The sequence below is a fragment of the Bubalus kerabau genome, chromosome 13 (genome assembly GCF_029407905.1).
Source record: "Bubalus kerabau isolate K-KA32 ecotype Philippines breed swamp buffalo chromosome 13, PCC_UOA_SB_1v2, whole genome shotgun sequence".
Taxonomy (NCBI): Eukaryota; Metazoa; Chordata; class Mammalia; order Artiodactyla; family Bovidae; genus Bubalus; species Bubalus kerabau.
In genome coordinates this window covers 36,341,629-36,360,407 of record NC_073636.1, presented here as the reverse complement: position 1 = coordinate 36,360,407, position 18,779 = coordinate 36,341,629, and positions in this window count along the sequence as shown.

Sequence of the window (18,779 nt, the reverse complement as noted above, 5' to 3'; positions counted from 1 at the left end):
CTAGTGGGCTGCCGTCTATGGGGTCGCACAGAGTCTGACACAACTGAAGCGACTTAGCAGCAGCAGCAGTAGCAGCATGGAAGTAGGTATTCCTACCAATACAAGAGTCTTGGATGAACTCAAGTGGCCCCTAAATCCTCAAAATTGTCCTTACAAGTTTTTATTTGTCCCTACCATTTATACAGTGAATATTTTTATTTGACTTTTTAGTATTTCAGATAACACATTTGAGGTTTGCAAGCCCTTCAGTCACCTGCAGACTGGATTTAACTTTTTAAAAATTTGTTTTCAATTAACTGCTTTTATTGAATGGCATCGCAGACTCAATGGGCATGAATTTGAGCAAACTCTGAGAGATATTGACGGACAGGGAAGCCTGGTGTGCTACAGTTCATGGGGTTGGTCATAAAGGGTCGGACTCGACTGAGTGACTGAACAACAGTCTCTCCTAGGTACAAATTATGTTGGTTTGTAACTATTTCCTTTTGGAATAATCTATATGGCTACTTAGACACTTACTTCTTCGAAGAAAAGTTATAACCAACCTAGATAGCATATTGAAAAGCAGAGACATTACTTTGCCAACAAAGGTCCATCTAGTCAAGGCTATGGTTTTTCCAGCGGTCATGTATGGATGTGAGAGTTGAACTGTGAAGAAAGCTGAGCACTGAAGAATTGATGCTTTTGAACTATGGTGTTGGAGAAGACTCTTGAGAGTCCCTTGGACTGCAAAGAGGTCCAATCAGTCCATTCTGAAGGAGATCAGCCCTGGGATTTCTTTGGAAGGAATGATGCTAAAGCTGAAACTCCAGTACTTTGGCCACCTCATGCGAAGAGTTGACTCATTGGAAAAGACCCTGATGCTAGGAGGGATTGGGGGCAGGAGGAGAAGGGGACGACAGAGGATGAGATGGCTGGATGGCATCACTGACTCGATGGACGTGAGTGTGAGTGAACTCCACGAGTTGGTGATGGACAGGGAGGCCTGGCGTGCTGCGATTCACGGGGTCACAAGGAGTCGGACACGACTGAGCAACTGAACTGAACTGAACTGATAAGAACCTTTCCATTGTGTGTACCTATTCTGTTTTTCCATATTTGACAGAATGAAGTTCTGTTAGAATTTCAGCTGCTCCAGGTGGTTAATCCATTGAGAAGATCACAGGAGCCAGGTTAGGTGAGAGAAGGTGTCAGAACTGCTTGAACAGTATGTGTCTGATTGATGCATTCAATTACATTTGGCCTCATAGGTAGTCCCAACAAAATCCAGTGATTCTATTGGCTTGGGGGACTTTGTGAATTTTGGGGGGGCACCCTACTTAGCAACTTAATTTCCCTGGATGAAGTTAATTTAGTTACTTTGTGGATCACAGTCATCATGAGAAAATAAGTTGCTCCAACATCCACATGCTCCCTCCCCACCTCACCTCCTGCAACTCATTCAGTGCATGTTGCCCTCACTCTGCAGACTTAAAAAAAATCAGATCATTGATCTGAGAATTTGAGATCCAATGAAATAATGAAATTAAACACTTTCAAGTTTTGACATCTCTTTACTGGAAGTACAGTTTTAGACTTTAAACACACCCTTGTTGATTTGCTAACACTGCTAACAGTTCTGTGGTGTGGTGGTATCGTTCCCTGGTCTGCCATTCCAGAAGTTTGGAGATGTAACTGAGAAGGGGGAAGGACTGAGTTTAACCAGATAGGGGTTTACTTTTAACAAGGCAGCAATTTTCCAATGGTTCTGCTTTGTAGAGTTTACAAGTATTTGTTACTAAGGGAGGGCTACCAACGATTCCATTTGGCTGCAAACTTTCCCCTTTATATGAATATGAACGGTGGTAACCAGATAGGCATTGATGAGCAATCTTGGAAGATTCTTTGGATAAGCAGTTAGATAATGTCTCAAGGCATTTAAGGAGATTGTCAAGACTTTAAGGAGATTCATTCTTCCTGGTAGCCAGTGGCCAGATGGCCTCTTGGGGGCTATTTCAAATTTGTATTTAGCTGCCTGTATCTTGCAGATTAGATTGATATTGGACTAAGCCTGAACAGAAGCCTGAGAAGATGAGTTGATAACTATTAGTATTTATCACACACTGTATGTATAAACAAAGGCCATGCCAGCCAAGGGTCTTAGTAATCCTGGAATGATTTTATGTTTAACAAATTTCAAGACAGTGTGTAAGTAGATGTTGGAATTTGTCAGCGGTTTGTTTTTAGACATGTGAAGACTGAAAGATCTTGCGTTACAAACCTAATGGAACAAAAATTGTTTAAGCAGGGAAAACCAAGCGAAATGCATGAAGCTCCTTATTCTGGGTCTCTCCCTCTTGGAACTGCCCTGGGTCTGATGAGAACAGTGGAGAAACACCACACTTCAAGCAGTTTCTCTCTTTTCAAGTGTTAGATGTTCAGGTGGAAACATGTTTTACTAAATGTAGTGGATGTGATTTTTTTTTAAAGTTATTTATTTTTAATTGAAGGATCCTTGCTTTGATACCACAAATTTTAACTCACTGTTGCCTTGGTGAACTGGGTATTTCTCACCTGGACTTAAGGCTTAAACTGTGAACTCCCAGCAGGGAGGATCTAGGATTAGTCACCTTTGTAGGTTTTCAAAATCCAAGGGGAGAAGGAGATGAAGGAAAGATCAAGGCTTCTTGTCAACAGGTGCCTGAGTTTAGATTGTCAGTAAATAAACATTGTCTTTCTGTTTGTTTCTTTACCCCAAACTATTGTTTCTACCGGCAGCCTAAAGGAAAACGAATTACTTATGAAGGGTTTGAGGTGTGGCCAGCTTGTAAAGTTAGCGCAGCCTCCAAGCTCACTGAAGGAAACAGACTCACCAAGAAGTACGTCCTCACTGCCCATGAATCCAAGAGTTGTATTTTCATCTTATTATTTTAAAATATTCAAAGTTTCGTCAAACATGGTTTCTCTAAGGAGTTAAGAACAAGCCCCTGAGAGCTGTGGTCGTCACAAAGCTCAAGGATCCGGAATGTGTGGGCAGACACACCATTTCATCTTTAATGGTTCGTCTCAGCCCCACTGGGGCAACTTCAGCAAGTGCTTTTTTCTTCTCTTGGAAATGAGCCTCTGACCAGAGGCTGTAATGAAAGCAGTGTATAGTTTGCTGAGTCTTTCATTCAAGAGCACACCAAAAGTTATAAATAAATCCCCTGCCCCGCTCAAACATTTAGCATTTTGATTTGAAAATGCTTTCACTTCAAAACTCAAGTGGTTCTGGTGCATCCATTTACAGTTTTATAATTTAGACTTTTGCAGGGCTTTCTTTTATTGTATTATTATATAGTTTATATTATTTTAATATAATTATTATATCACTATGATGATATAATTAACATAATATCATAATGTGCGTGTTCCATCACTTAAGTTGTATCTGACTCTTTTGTGACCCCATGGACTATAGCCTACTATGCTCCTCTCTGTGTGAGATTTCCCAGGCAAGATTACTGGAATGGGTTGCCATTTCCTTCTCTAGGGGATCTTCCTGACCCAGGGATTGAACCCATATGATAAAATTGATAGAACATCAATAGCATTAATTTATTGATATTGTTTATGTATTTCTATTCAATAACTTATTTATATTTATAATTTATATATAAACATACCAATAATTTATTAATCATATTAATATAATACCGTAATATATAATATAATTTATATATACCAAGTGTAGCCAAAAATATTCTGTGTGTGTGTGTTAGTTGCTCAGTTGTGTCTGACTCTTTGTGACCTCATGGATTGTAGCCCACCAGGCTCCTATGTCCATAGGATTCTCCAGGCAAGGATACAGGAGTCACTTGCCATTCCCTCTCCAGGGAATCTTCCTGACCCAGGGACTGAACCTGGATCTCCTGAATTGCAGGAGATCTTTACTGTCTTAGCCACCAGGAAATCTGTAAAAAACAATTCTATATTATATTATTTTATTATCATATCATTTATTATATTATATATATATTATTTTTCTTAAGAAATAACTTAAATAACCAAAGGTAAATTTTAAAAAATGTATGGGTAGAGGGTGATTATTTGTGCCTTTCCAATCTTTGTATTATTTCTAGTTTCCCACAGTCTCTTTATTTATTTAGCAATATTTTGTATGTACACGTATTTACATTTACCATGAGACCTGGCTCAAACCAAAGTCAACCTGCTTCCAGTAGTGTTTGCTAAAAATACAGATAAAGTGTGGAAAGGAGAAACCCCATTTCTCCAAAAGCAGCACTGTTGTTGTCTGTCAACATTTTCAAAGGCAAACTTCTCTGCAAACCTGGTGTGGCTGCCAGCCCGCTGGACTCCCCCGGACCCTTCCTGTCTGAAAGCGTGGAGGGGGCACTGCTGTTGGAGGCTGCCTGAAGGCAGATAGTCCGTCCCTCTGGGATGCTAATGTCAAGGGTCATTTCCCAGGCCTGACACTTGATTGTGAAGCAGGTTTGGAGGTCAGCCTTTCCTGGCGCTGGTTTGTGACAAGCACTAGGAGTGGACCATAAACCCCCTCGTCCTTACCCATCTTGTTTAACCACAGGAGGCTGTTGGTTGGTATTTATATGCAAATTGGGGTGAGTACCTAACAGGTGGCTTTGAAATGTTCAATTTGTTTATCTCATCGTGGGAAGCCCCGCCTTTTCTCGGTGGGGGAAGATTTATGGGGCTGTTTTTCCTGGCTCTCAGCAGTGAATTAAGTCCAGCGGGGCCCTTGGCATCTTCATTCACTCAAGCTGGCCATCAGGAGCGGAAGCTCTGCTGGCCCTGGGGACTGACCTGGACAGAGGGGCCCCTGGGAAGGCACTTGCTCTCAGGTGGGGACAGCAGGCAATGGAAAAAGAAAAAACTCCTATCTTCACAATATCTACCACACAAATATCTCATCTGGAAAAAAAATAAACTGGCCATTTCCCTTGGCCTCCTCTCCACACCTGTTCGGGAAAACGTCCGTCCTTCCTGGGCTTGAAGAAGGCCTGCCAGAAGTCTCTCTCTAGGAGGGTCTCTGTAGGAACTTGTTTTAGTCAGAGGTTCAAAGTGCTCATTGTCACGTGTTAACAGTCCTTGTGGACCTAGGAGCCTGGTGGGCTACAGTCCACAGTGTCGTGGAGTTGGACACAACTGGAGTGACTGAACGGACACACACACACACACACACACAGGGGCCAGGGTGGGTATGGTTTCGGCTCAAGGGACCTGGCTTGTCACCTGTGGTGTGGTCTCAGCCTAACTGTGAGCTCTGTTTCCTCACTGACACAATGAGGATGATAATGTTATCTTACATAGATTGAGATTGGGTTGTTGGGAGGATTAACTAAGATAAAGAAAGATTTAGCTCCATTCCTTGCAGAGTTGTAAATGTTAGCCATTACTGCAAGGTATTGTTCCTTCACAAACCCTCTCAAAGATTAGAGTGCCCTGAGGAACCCCACGCCTACTCTACAGACCTGGAGCCAGACTGAATGATTTCACAGATCTAGTGATGTTTAATCATTTGTATTACTGAGTGTCTTTAATTTATCCAAGTTAGCCTTCCGTGTTTATAGTTTGCTTGAGACAGTAGGAAAGGGGCTTCCCTTTTCCTGGCGGTCCAATGGTGCTCCGGCCACTGCAGTGAGAAACCCATGCACTTCATCTGGGGAGTAGCCTTTGCTCACCACAACGAGAGAAAGCCTGGACATAGCAATGAAGTCCCAGTGCATGGAAAGAAAAAAAAAGAGTAGGAAAGCAACCTCATTTTGATGTAAAAATATTGAAACTACAATATCCTTGGTAGGAAAAGGTGACTTATTAGGAACCACTGTGATGTCCGCATTAGCCCAGAGCAGATTGTGGGAACACTCCCCACAGTCAGGAAGGGCATGTTACCTGCTCCCTTGGACAACAAATGCCTGTTTTTGCATTTGCATTCTGTTAATGAATACACACCTGTCGACTGTGCAACTTTGCCCTGCTGACCTGTTGACGGGTGACCAGCCACAGTTCACCACTTCAAGCCCAGGTAACTCAAACACGTGGCCCAACCCACTCACTGTCTTGCCACTTGGGAGTCCATGTGCTGGTCTGGTGAGGGTCACTCCTATCAAGGCAAGAGGTGAATTAAAATGTTGTACTGGAACATTCCTGGATTCTGTAAATAGAGTAAGGACTGTTCTCATGAGAATCCGTGTTTTTTTTTTTTTAATTTATTTTTTAATTGGAGGATATTTGCTTTACAGTATTGTGTTGGCTTCTGCCATACATCAACATGAAGAATCCGTTTCTACGAAATCTGTTGGTCAAACACCATACTGCAGTTTTGATGACAGGAGTGCTCAGTCGCTTCAGTTGTATCCGACTCTTGGCAACTTCAAGGCTGCTCTGAATTCATAGGCCTATGAATGACTAGCTGGGCCTGGTGGGATGAGATGTTACAGGTTTTCTACCAAACGGTTGGCCCACGAAGGCAGCTGGTCAGAGCTGACAGCTACTTGCTCACCTGCAGAGGGTGAGCGGGGGGAGGGGGGGGGGGCTCCACCCAGCCTGTCAGAGAGGGTCATCGCCTCCCTGGCCAGGCCAAGTGGGGATGTGCAACCCCTAGTGGTGGTCTCTGGTTGGTTGAGGATGCGTCACAGCCTTGGTTGCACATGGGGAAGAGTTGCAGAGCCTTCCTGCACATTCTGGCCAGTCCCCGAATCCCCTGCATTTGCAGGCAGATACTTAACCACAGGACCATAAGGCAAGTTTGAAGTCAGTTTTCAGTGTTAGAAAAAGAAGCCATTTGTTCAAAGATTCCATACTGACTAGTGAGACTGAGTTAATCATGCCATCTTTTGCCTTCATGTTTTTCATTTGTAAAATGAGAGTCACAGTAACACTGTTTTCCTCCCAGCTCAAAAGTGAACTATGGGAAGTCTGTGCTGCTATCAAGGTCCTCTGAGCTCCCTGGAAAGGCAGTGAAAAATAAAAGTTATGGTGAAGATACTATTTTGAAATAAGGATAAGCTGTTTCTTGTGTTTCTGTATTTTTATTTCCTTTGTACTTTTCATTCTGTTACTCTCTCAGTCTTGGTTTTGATTCATTTCTCCTCTCCCTAATGTTTATAGTGGTTTAGGGGGTAAGTTGTGTTCCATCTCTTTGCAACCCCGTAGACTGTAGCCCACCAGGATCCTCTGTCCATCTCCAGGCAAGAATACTGGAATGGGTTGCCACTTCCTCCCCCAGGGGATCATCCTGACCCAGGAATAGAACCTGCATCTCCTGAGTCTCCTGCTTGGCAGGCGGAGTTTTTACCACTGAGCCACCTTGGAAACCCAGTTGTTTATAGTGAAACTATAAAGCTTGCTTTATGAAGACACAATATGGTTTACACAGCAGTTACAAGGTTAAGGCCATCCTTCCTATTTTTTCTACCAATATAAGCATTACCTGTTTGGAATAGTGTTTGAAATTGAATTTACATTCACCAAAAAATCTCAGGCTTAGAATTTGGGCCAGGGTAGATAAAGAGAGAAGAGAGAAAAGTCCAAAGAGTATGATTATCAAAAGTTGCATGGACTTCCCTGGTAGTCCAGTGGCAAGGACTCTGCGCTCCCAATGAAGGGGGCCAGGGGTCAACTCCTAGGCAGGGAATTAGATCCTAAATTCCTCAACTAAAGATCCTGAGTGCCTTGACTAATACCTGGCACAGCCAAATAAAAAAATATTTTTTAAAAAATGAATTGACTTCTAAAAGAAAATTGGCAGGAGCACTGTTGAATATTGTTGAAAACAAACATGCTGAGTTTTCTTAATGTCCTGAATGAAAATGAAGCAAAAGAAAACATCAAGTTCAACAATAACAACAACAAAAAAAAAAGAAGGAAGGAAAGATAAAGAAAATGACACAGCAAAATTAAAGACCTTAGAATTCTGCTTTAAAATGACCTTAACCTTTGTACTTTTTCACTACTTAAGACAAATATTATATAGTGATGAAATGGTTTTTTGTTTTTGAAAAATTTGTACATTAGCTGAAATGTTAAGATTGGTAATCTGTGTCATGGTTAGAGCATCAAGAAGAAATATTTATGTTTCTTGTTCACCTAGGCCTTGTGTTTAATATTTAAATATTGCAAACGGGGGCCTTTTTCTGCCTACCCCACAGTGGGAAGAAATTGGCTAAGTGACTTGCCTGAGGCAACGCTGTGAACAGGGATTTCTGCCTCAGACTACATTCCTGGGCTACATTCTCCTAATAGAGCCTGAAAGCTTGTGAGAAAAATAAAATCAAGTTCACAACATTTTATTTCTGAATGGAAACTGGACAATGGCACTTTGTCTGAAATTGGGTCTCTACCTTTCAAGAGGGCGAAACCACGTTAAACCCAAACCACACTCTTTCTGCCAAGTCTCACCTCATTCCTCCCAGTGGGGCCAGGAAGGAATTGTCTGCCTAGCTGACTTCTGGTGCTTGTAGGGGGCGGGGTGGGTGGAGGTTGAGAAGAAATTTCTTCTCTTCTTTCCAGGTTTATTTCCTCAAGGGAAAAGCCCATGTTTTATATGTTGTTCTGGCAGCAGTGGGGAAAAATTTTCATTCTTTTCTCTGATGACCGCCTGACAATGGAAAGGAGAGGCCGTTCCTCACTTGCCTTTTTCTGGCCTTTGGGTGAGGCAGAGAGAGGGAGTGAAAATACAGTCTCATCCGTTCTCTTACTTCTGGTTGCCTCTTACCTTTTTGCAAACCACCCTTCTAGCCAAAAGGAGCAGAAATCAATTGATTTGTGTGACCTTTTGTGGTTACCATGAGTGAACCTTTCTGAAAGATCTCTTTTTGTTTGAGAGAGAGAGTAATTTTTCCCTTGGAAGCATAGAGGTAGAAAAAAAATGATGTGTTGAATTTACTCTCTTACTAGTCTTGATTTTTAATTCTTTGTTAAGAACTGGGAGTTCCTGGTATGATTTCAATAAAAAGTATCTGAATATATTTTGCAAAGTTGTAAAATGTCAAACTTCATGCAAATTTTATTTCTAAAGCCTCAATACCACTTGGACACTGTAATTAAATCCGGACCATTTCTTTTTTAGCAAAAGAGTCACAAACAGCTTTCTTTACCGTCATGCTTTGACATCTTCATTCATTTTACTTATGACAATATCTGATAAGAATTTTCTTTCAGATTGCAGTCAGTGATCACAACATAGGTAATTTTTTACACCACTGAACTCATAGAAGAGTAGCTTTCTGTTCCAGAATAATCAAAATGTTGAGCAACACTTAGCCTCTCAGAGAAAGATGAATATTTGATATTTCAGAACTTAAGTTGGGCAGTACGATAGGAATTTTCAGGTGCTGGTAACATGCTAGACTCAGACAATTAAGACATTAGGTTACATGGAGTCTAGCCGACAGAGGGTCAGTAGCATGGCTAACATATAAAAGGTCAATGTTTAACTTTTCCAAGTTTTGTTTAAATTAAATGTCTAAGAGAGAGAGAGAAAAAATTCTTGGTTGGTTATATCAAAGCTTTCAAAGGTGCCCTGGACAGAGAATGAGAAGGACAAAGAGATGCCTTGTCTTGGTTTTCTAGCTTATACTGTTACAAATACATCCAGAGAGAGAGATGAAATGTAAACAAATAAACAAAAAGAATGAAGGGGCAGAAAGAAAACCTACAGGAATATTAGAAGACGGGGAAGAGATTAAATTTTTTTCTTGGGTGTGGAAAAGGGAAACAAAAGGAACAGATTAACATTTAATAAAATAAGCCCCAGGGTCACACGTGGGCTCCCAGGCAGCAATTAAATCTGGTGTCTATGACTTCAAGAGATAAGACCTTGGCACAGGAGTGCCAACAAAGTTTCTCTCCCCAGAGTTTGTACAGCAAGTCCCCTACATACCAACAAGTTCTGTTCTGAGAGCATATTCATAAGTCCAATTTGTTCATAAGTGCAACAAAGTTAGCCTTGGTACCCAACTAACACAATCGGCTGTATAGTACTATATAGTAATAGGTTTATGATACTTTTTACACAAATGATACATAAAAAACAAGCACAAAATATAAAGAAAACATGTAAAATCTTATAGCACAGCACCTTGAAAAGTACAGTAATACAGTACAACAGCTGGCACACAGGGACTGGCATCCAGTGAACAGGCAAGAAGAGTTACTGACTGGAGGAGGAAGAGGAAGTGGGAGATGGTAGAGCTGAAGGGTCTCCCACAATGCAGGAGACATAAGAGACACAGGTTCGAACCCTGGGTGGGGAAGATTCCCTGGAGGAGGATATGGCAACCCACTCCAGTATTCTTGCATAGGAAATCCCATGGACAGAGGAGCTGGGTGGGCTACAGTCCGTACATAGGTTGCGTATGGACACGACTGAAGCAACCTAGCACTAGCACAAGGATCCTCAACAGCAGGAGACGGAGGGCAAGCTGATATTTCACTTATACCTGACGTTGATGGCACAGGTTCTGTTTCCTTGCTGAATAGAATTCTATCTACCTTCTTGAAAAACTGATCCAGTGATGTCTGGATAGTAGCTCTTCTTTTTTCATCACAGATGACACTGCTGTTGCTGCTGCCAAGTTGCTTCAGTCATGTCCAACTCTGTGTGACCCCAGAGATGGCAGCCCACCAGGCTCCCCCGTCCCTGGGATTCTCCAGGCAAGAACACTGGAGTGGGTTGCCATGTCCTTCTCCAATGCATGAAAGTGAAAAGTGAAAGTGAAGTCGCTCAGTCGTGTCCGACTCTTTGCGACCCCATGGACTGCAGCCCAACAGGCTCCTCCATCCATGGGGTTTTCCAGGCAAGAGTACTGGAGTGGGGTGCCATTGCCTTCTCCGAACAGATGACACAGTAGCACAGAATTGCATTCGGAACAGCTGCTGCAACCTTTGTATATCAGTCTGCATTTGGACCCTAAGCCTCAAAAACTAACAGTGCCTCCTCAAGTAAGGAAAATTCTCTTGCCATTTCCTGCTCATGAATCTCTTCGGTTCTGCAGTTACTTCTTCTTCCTCTTGTCTCTCTTTGTCCTTTCTCTGGGCCCCCAGTCCCATCATGTCTTCATTAGTCAGCTCCTCCTGTTTGCCCAGCAAGGAGTTCAGTGAAGTTGTCCTCTTGTAGACCTAGCTCCAGCTTCTTGCTGAGGGTCACTAAGTTGCTGGTGACCTCTTTGGACTTCTCATCCATCTTCTCAAATCCATGAAAATCAAGAACAAACTGTGGGCAAAGATTCTTCCAAACCCCATTCATGATGATGGCTATAACTTTACTCCAATGAACTCAGTTTTTTAATTTTTTAAATAACTTTTTAGATGTCATAGCCCTGCTATCTGCCATCTATCAGCTGGAGAACCAGAATCACTGATGGTGTAAGCCCCAGTCCAAAGCCAGGAGAGGACCAACATCCCCGCTCAGCAGGTAGGCATAGAGAGAGCAAATTCACCTTCTTTATACCTTTTTGTTTGACTCAGACCCTCGGTGGATTGGATGATGCCCACCCACCCCCACTGAGGAAGGTGATCAACTTTACTCAGTCTACCAGTTCAAATGCTAATCTGGACACCTTGTGACACAGTGAAACTGACACATATAATTAAACATCGCAAGGGCAAAATAAATTCTAGGCTTCAACAGTACATGAACGAGAACTTTCAGATGTTCAAACTGGGTTTAGAAAAGGCAGAGGAACTAGAGATCAAATTGCAAACATCTGTTGGATCATAGAAAAAGCAAGAGAATTCCAGAAAAACATCTATTTCTGCTTCACTGACTATGCTAAAGCCTTTGACTATGTAGATCACAACAAACTATGGAAAATTCTTAAAGAGATGGGAATACCAGACCACCTTACCTGCCTCCTGAGAAATCTGTATGCAGATCAAGAAGGAACAGTTAGAAGTGGACATGGAACAACAGACTGGTTCCAAATTGGGAAAGGAGTATGTCGAGGCTATATACTGCCACCCTGCTTATTTAACTTATATGCAGAGTACGCCATGCAAAATGCCAGGGTGAATGAAACACAAGCTGGTATCAAGATTGCTGGAACAAATATCAATAACCTCAGATATGCAGATGACACCACCCTTATGGCAGAAAGTGAAGAGGAACTAAAATGCCTCTTGATGAAAGTGAAAGAGGAGAGTGACTAAGCTGGCTTAAAGCTCAACATTCAAAAAACTAAGATCATGGCATCCAGTCCCAACACTTCATGGCAAATAAATGGGGAAACAATGGAAACAGTGGCTGACTTTATTTTTTGGTGCTCCAAAATCACTGCAGATGGTGACTGCAGCCATGAAATTAAAAGATGCTTGCTCCTTAGGAAGAAAAGCTATGACCAACCTAGACAGCATATTAAAAAGCAGAGACATTACTTTGCCGACAAATGTCGGTATGTCAAAGCTATGGTTTTTCCAGTGGTCATGTATGGATGTGAGAGTTGGACCATAAAGAAAGCTGAGGGCTGAAGAATTGATGCTTTTGAACTGTGGTGTTGGAGAAGACTCTTGAGAGTCCCTTGGACTGCAAGGAGATCCAACCAGTCAATCCTAAAGGAAATCAGTCCTGAATATTCATTGGAAGGACTGATGCCGAAGCTGAAGCTCCAATTTTTGGCCACCTGATGTGAAGAACTGACTCCTTGGAAAAGACCCTGATGCTGAGAAAGATTGAAGGCAGGAGGAGAAGGGGATGACAGAAGATGAGATGGTTGGATGGCATCACCAACTCAATAGACATGAGTTTGAGCAAGCTCTGGGAGTTGATGGACAGGGAAGCTTGGCGTGCTGCTGTCCATGGGGTTGCAAAGAGTCAGACATGACTGAGTGACTGAACTGATTGAACTGAGGGCAAGATAAATTCCAGATTCTAACTGCTGCTGGATAGGGCTCCTGAAGGGGCCTCATTCTGGTCAGACCTGGTGCAGAAATGGCAGGAGGTCAGCAGAGAGAACTCAGGGGGACAAATCCAGAACTTGTAACATTCGGTTTTGGTGTACCCCAAATCATCTGGATTATATAAAAATCATAAAAGGCATGGGATCTTCATAGGTGGCCAAAGGGTACAACTCTTCAAGTAGAGAAACTGCTTGAAAAAGAAGAAAAACTCAATAATAGAAAAATGAACCAGCTGGTTGAGTGTGTGCTGGAAGGGAATGGCGCTGTCTTCCTTCTTGACAAGCCTGGAATGGAAAAAGCCGTCAGTGTGGTGATAAACCGTCAATTACTGGAGCTGACAGGTGGAGGTCGTCTGAGGTGGGAAGAGAGCACAAAGTCAGATGCTCAATGTAAATAGTAACATCTTGCCTTTGATGCCATCTACATGGTGAATGAGAAAGGAACCAGGGAAATGAAAAGATGCTGCAGGGGGCAGGGAAATTAGTGCTGATGTTTCTCATTAAAGCAGTAGTCATGGCAATAACAACTGGATGTTTATAGATGGCATTTCATCTATAGCTCTGGGATTCCACTGGGCTTTAAAACAGGAGGATCTGGTTCACACCTCTTACCAGGAGAATGAATTACCTTCCAGCTCTCAGGAGTGGTGTGAAGGACATCTCCAAGGATCTTAGATTCATCAAACTGTAGAGCTAAGTATGGTGAGAGGTAAACTAGTCGAATACTTTTCTTGTAGACCCAAAGAGGTTAAATGACTGGCCCAAGGTCACACAGCTACTTAGTGGGATTGCTGGGACTGGAACGCAGTTCCGTTTCCTTTGAAGCTCAGCTGTCACTTTCTGTGTGTCTTTGGAAAAGTCATCTAACTCTGAACCTCTGTTTCATCATCTGTAAAATGTGGATAATGATAACACCTACACCAAAGGGCTATTGAGAGGACTAAATGAATTAGCACATACTTAGAACAATGCCTGGGCAGTGGTGGTTGTTCAGTCCCTAAGTGGTATCCTACTCCTGTGACTCCGTGGACTGTCAGCCAACGGACCGCCAGGCTCCTCCGTTCATGGGATATTCCAGGCAAGAAATACCGGAGTAGGTTGCCATTTCCTTTTCCAGGGGAATCTTCCTAACCCAAGGATAGAACCCAAGTCTCTTAAGTCTCCTGCATTGCAGGCAGATTCTTTTACGAGCCACCAGGGAAGCCCTAGAACAATGCCCAGCATACAGTAAGTGTTAAATTCATGATAGATATTATGGACAATTTTTCTTTTTAAGGGTACCATTCATTAAAAAAAAAAAGGCCGATGTAACCTCTTTTGAGTGCTAGTGATGTAAAAGAATCAATGGGGATGGAAATGGCAGGTAGCCAGTGGTCTGAGTCCTCTTTTGCCCCAAATCCTGTACAACAGGGATGTTGGATCACTCTGAGCCTGAAGCAGTCCTGGTTCTCTGGACCCCTTCAGCGACAGGGCAGTAGAGATGTGGACAGAGGCTGGGGACTGGCTCCTGGCCAGGTCTCCACTGGAGGTTCCGCGTGGCAGCCAGGTTGATTCTGGGGGGAGGTGTGCTTCCCAGGATTGGAGGCAGAGCCCTGGCTGGTGCTGGAACGTGCTGTCAGCAGCTGTGTGTTTGGTAACTGCTGGAGCTCTGCTGCCCTCTCCCCTGCATTCCCCCTACCCTCCTGGCTGAGGGTCTTTGGAAACCACTCCTTTAGATAAGACATTGAATTTCTATTAATAAACAAACTGGGGCCAGAGAAAACATTTTGGTCTATTGCCAGTTATTTAACTTTAGTCCAAATAAGTTCTCTCCTTTTTTCATTTTGGCTGTGCTCGGTCTGCATTGCGGTGCGTGGGCTTTCTCTAGTTGTGCCAAGTGGAGGCTGGTCTCTAGTTGTGGTGTGCGGGCTTCTCATTGCGGTGGCTTTTATTGTGGACCTCGGGCTCTAGGCGAGGGGGCTTCAGTAGTTGTGGTACACCAGGTTAGTTGTCCTGTGGCATGTGGAATCTTCCTGGACCAGGGGTTGAACCCATGTCCCCTGAATTGGCAGGCAAATTCTTAACCAATCGGCCACCAGGTAGGTACAGGTTCTCTTCTTTCTTGAAAGTGAGCTTTAAGGGGAGCGGAGGGTAGAGGAAGCAGCCGGGGTGGGATGGATATTGGAGATACTGAAATGGGGAGAAGAAAGGTCAGAGTTCAAGGGCAGATGTGTTGGAAGATGATGCTTCCTCCCTGGTTTAGCCTAATGTAGGAGCTTCTGGAAATCGACATACTGTACAATCAAGTGGCAGTAACCTGTCACCAAACTGAATTCTTTAACAACCAGCTGAGCCATCCCTACAACTTGTGGGCCTGGGTACTCTCTGTAAGCGCCCCTCACACAAATCCTGACCCTAAGCTGAATAATTCATTTCCTTCTACTTCTGCTCAAGGTAATTTATCAAATGTAATAATTTATGGGAACGAGTTCTTCTTTTTTTTTAAATGTACTTATTTGGTTGCACTCGGTCTTAGTTGTGGCATGTGGGATCTAGTTCCCTGACCAGGGATTGAACCTGGGCTTCCTGCACTGGAAGCACAAAATCCTAGCCACTGGACCACCAGAGAAGTCCCGGGAGAGAGTTCTTGGACTTGTAAAACACGCTAAAAACATTTTAGTGGTACTCTGTTGATAACTTTTCATAGCAGGCATGAGTGTGGCCTGCTGGTTACAGATATACCTCCTCAAGGCATAAAATAGCCTTGCGAGGAATAAAAATAAAATAAATATAAAAATAAAGGAATAAAATAAAATAGCCCCGTGTTTCAGGCTTTGGGGGCATGGGGTGAGAGTGGGGAGGAAAGTTGCTTTTGGCCATGTTGCTTCTGGAAGGAGCTCTGAAGAATTCTACTTCTTCGCTGATGAATCCATGAAGGAATGAAAGGATGTCTCTTTGAAAAGTGAAAACGTGAAAGTCGTGTCCGACTCTTTGCGACCCCATGGACTGTACATAGTCCATGGAATTCTCCAGGCAAGAATACTGGAGTGGGTAGCCGTTCCCTTCTCCCGAGGATTTTCCCAACCCAGGAATTGAACTGGGGTCTCCTGCATTGCAGGTGGATTCTTTCCCAGCTGAGATACCAGGGAAGCCTGTTGCTCAAGGCAGGTGAGCTAAGCTGACCCAGGTGGGTGGAGTCAGCACAGCGTGGGGCAGGGGCAACAGGAGGGGACCTGGGTGGCCTCCTGCATCCAGCAGGCCTGGTTCTGCTCCAAGGACTCATTGCTTACCCTCCTCAGGGCTCATCCCTGCCATCTCAGAAGGTTACATGAAAACACACACACACACACACACACACACACACACAGCACTTGGCACAGTTCCTTGGACAGAGTAGCTACTGGAAAGCAGTTATTATTATTACTGTGGAGGCAGGATTTGTACGTCTTTTCACCATAGTTCAGATTTCAAGCTCTCACACATAGACACCATTAGCCAACTTGCTTCTTTAGCTTCTCTCAAAGATATCACAACCTCTGATGGATTCTGCTTTTTATTTCACCTTAAGGATGGAAGCTCTGACTGCTAGGAATTTAGGTGAGTGAATCATTCGGGGTCCATTTGGCACAAGGAAAGTTCCAACAATGGCCTTGGATCTTGTTTGTATCAAACTCACAGTGGCAGTGATGCGCTGTCACGATAAAAGCCGAGAAGCACGGTACACTCCATGAAAGGAAACGGGCATTAACTTTCTTCCCCAGCCTGGTTACTTGGGACATTAATCAGCCCATAAAAGTGGGATTAAGTCAACTCTTAATTTAGGGTTTGTAGTTCACCTTTAAAATATAACCGTTCTTTGTGTTTTCATATCAGGTGATCACATTTTAGACATAATGAAAGAGCAGGGGTATTTTCCCACAAATGTTTGTGGGGTTCGTGACTACAGATGGAAACCTCCCTGAAGACATTTAATGAACAATTATTCAATCTGGGCGATGGCTTTGGAGGAGCCGTGCCAGCTGAGGGCACATTAAGCGAGTTTCCTAAAAGCTGTATAAATGAGAGGCTGGAGCAACCCTCAAACATACAGTCATCCAGTTTATCCTTTATTGCCTAATGAATATGTTATAATATCACGGGCCCATCAGCTTGAAACTGCACTCTGGCTCTGAGCCCCTGAAGGCAAACAGATGGATGCTTAAATCCTTCCTCTTAAAGTCTTACTGGATCGCAGAGCGTTTGCTGAGATGGAGAGTCTGAAATTTTCTCAAGTTCTAAGGCATCCTCCTGGGCTTTGAAGGTACTGCTCTGATGCTGCCCTAAAGGTTCACTTTTCTCTTTGTCATTTTCCTTTCTCTAGGACACAAAGCCGAAAGGGTCTCTAGGGGTCATTCCAGGCCAGAGTGTCTACGGCTCCCAACTATAATAAAGAGAAAAATTCAGGCTGCAGTGGGTTTTCCCAAGCAACTACGTTTATTCAACTCAAAGAACAAAATCTCAGAGTCCCAAATCTCTGGACTCTGAGATTTTGTTCTTTTTTCCTTTTCTGGTATAAAATACTTCTTTTCTTAGATGATATTTTTAAAGTATCTTTTTTGAGATAAAACATTTTCCAAAAAACCTTCCTTTTAAAAATTTTGCTTTAAAAGCCAAGAGTCTGGGGGTCAGGAGTTTAGCATCAACCCTCCATTTTTGGGGTCAAGGGTCTAATGTCAAGGCCATTGCACTTTCCTTGGTCACTCCCTAGTTAGTGCAGGGGTGGGTGAGCAGCTGGCATCTGCCTCCAACCTGGTGTTTTTCCCTCCACCATGCGATCCCCCTGAAGTGGATGGATAAAGACTGGCTAAGTGTGCCATAGCTCCTGGCCATGGGAAAAGCCATCAACGTCCTCCCAGGCATCTGGCTTTGCAGCCACTGTCTGAAGTGACCATGTCCAGGGCAGGACACCTAGGGGTTAGGGTCCCACTATGGTTTGCTTCCAAGGGTCCTGGACCACACAGGCATGCAAGTGTTTCCTCTACCCACCTGAGATGCCCATAAGCACAACCTCAGCCACTCCTTCCTTAGGCTTAGGCCTGGCCCTCCTGTGTGCTGTGCTGTGCTTAGTCACTCAGTCGTGTCCAACTCTTTGTGAACCAATGCATTGTAGCCCACCAAGCTTCTCTGTCCATGGGGATTCTCCAGGCGAGAATACTGAAGTGGGTTGCCATGCCCTCCTCCAGAGAATCTTCCCAACCCAGGGATTGAACCCAGGTCTCCCACATTGCAGGCAGATTCTTTACTGTCTGAGCCACCAGAGAAGCCCAAGGATACTGGAATTGGTAGCCTATCCCTTCTTCAGGGGATCTGCCCAACCCAGCAGTCAAACCGGGGTCTCCTGCATTGCAGGCGGACCCTTTACCAGCTGAGCTCCCAGGGAAGCCACTGGCCCTTTCTAGTTTCCCATTTTTCCTCTCCCTCCCAGAGCAAGTTCCCTAGAGCATGTACCCATGAACCTGCATTGTCATTAGCAATTTCAGGATGAACAAGTTTATTGTTTTCTTTGGAAGTTACCTGAGAGCTGGAATTCTGAGAAGGGAAAAGAGATAGACCCAGGGGAGTTCAGACAGAGCAATATTAGCAGCTCTAGGTCTAGGATGTACAGAGTGGGAGGGGAGGGCAGAGATGGTGTCAAGGCTCTGGTGCTAGTGATAGAAGGTGTCCAGACAGGAGGAGGCTCCTTGGATGAGTGGATGAGCAAAGTGGATAACCTTGGTCCTCTTTCTGGAGTCCTTTACCCGGCAGGAAGAATGACCCTAATGATGGGAATTTCTGAGCTTGATCTTGAGCTGGAAACCATCAAAGAGCTTGGTTCTATCCCTAAAGAGACCGCAAGCCCATCAGCTTAGATTGGGGCTTCGAGGGCTC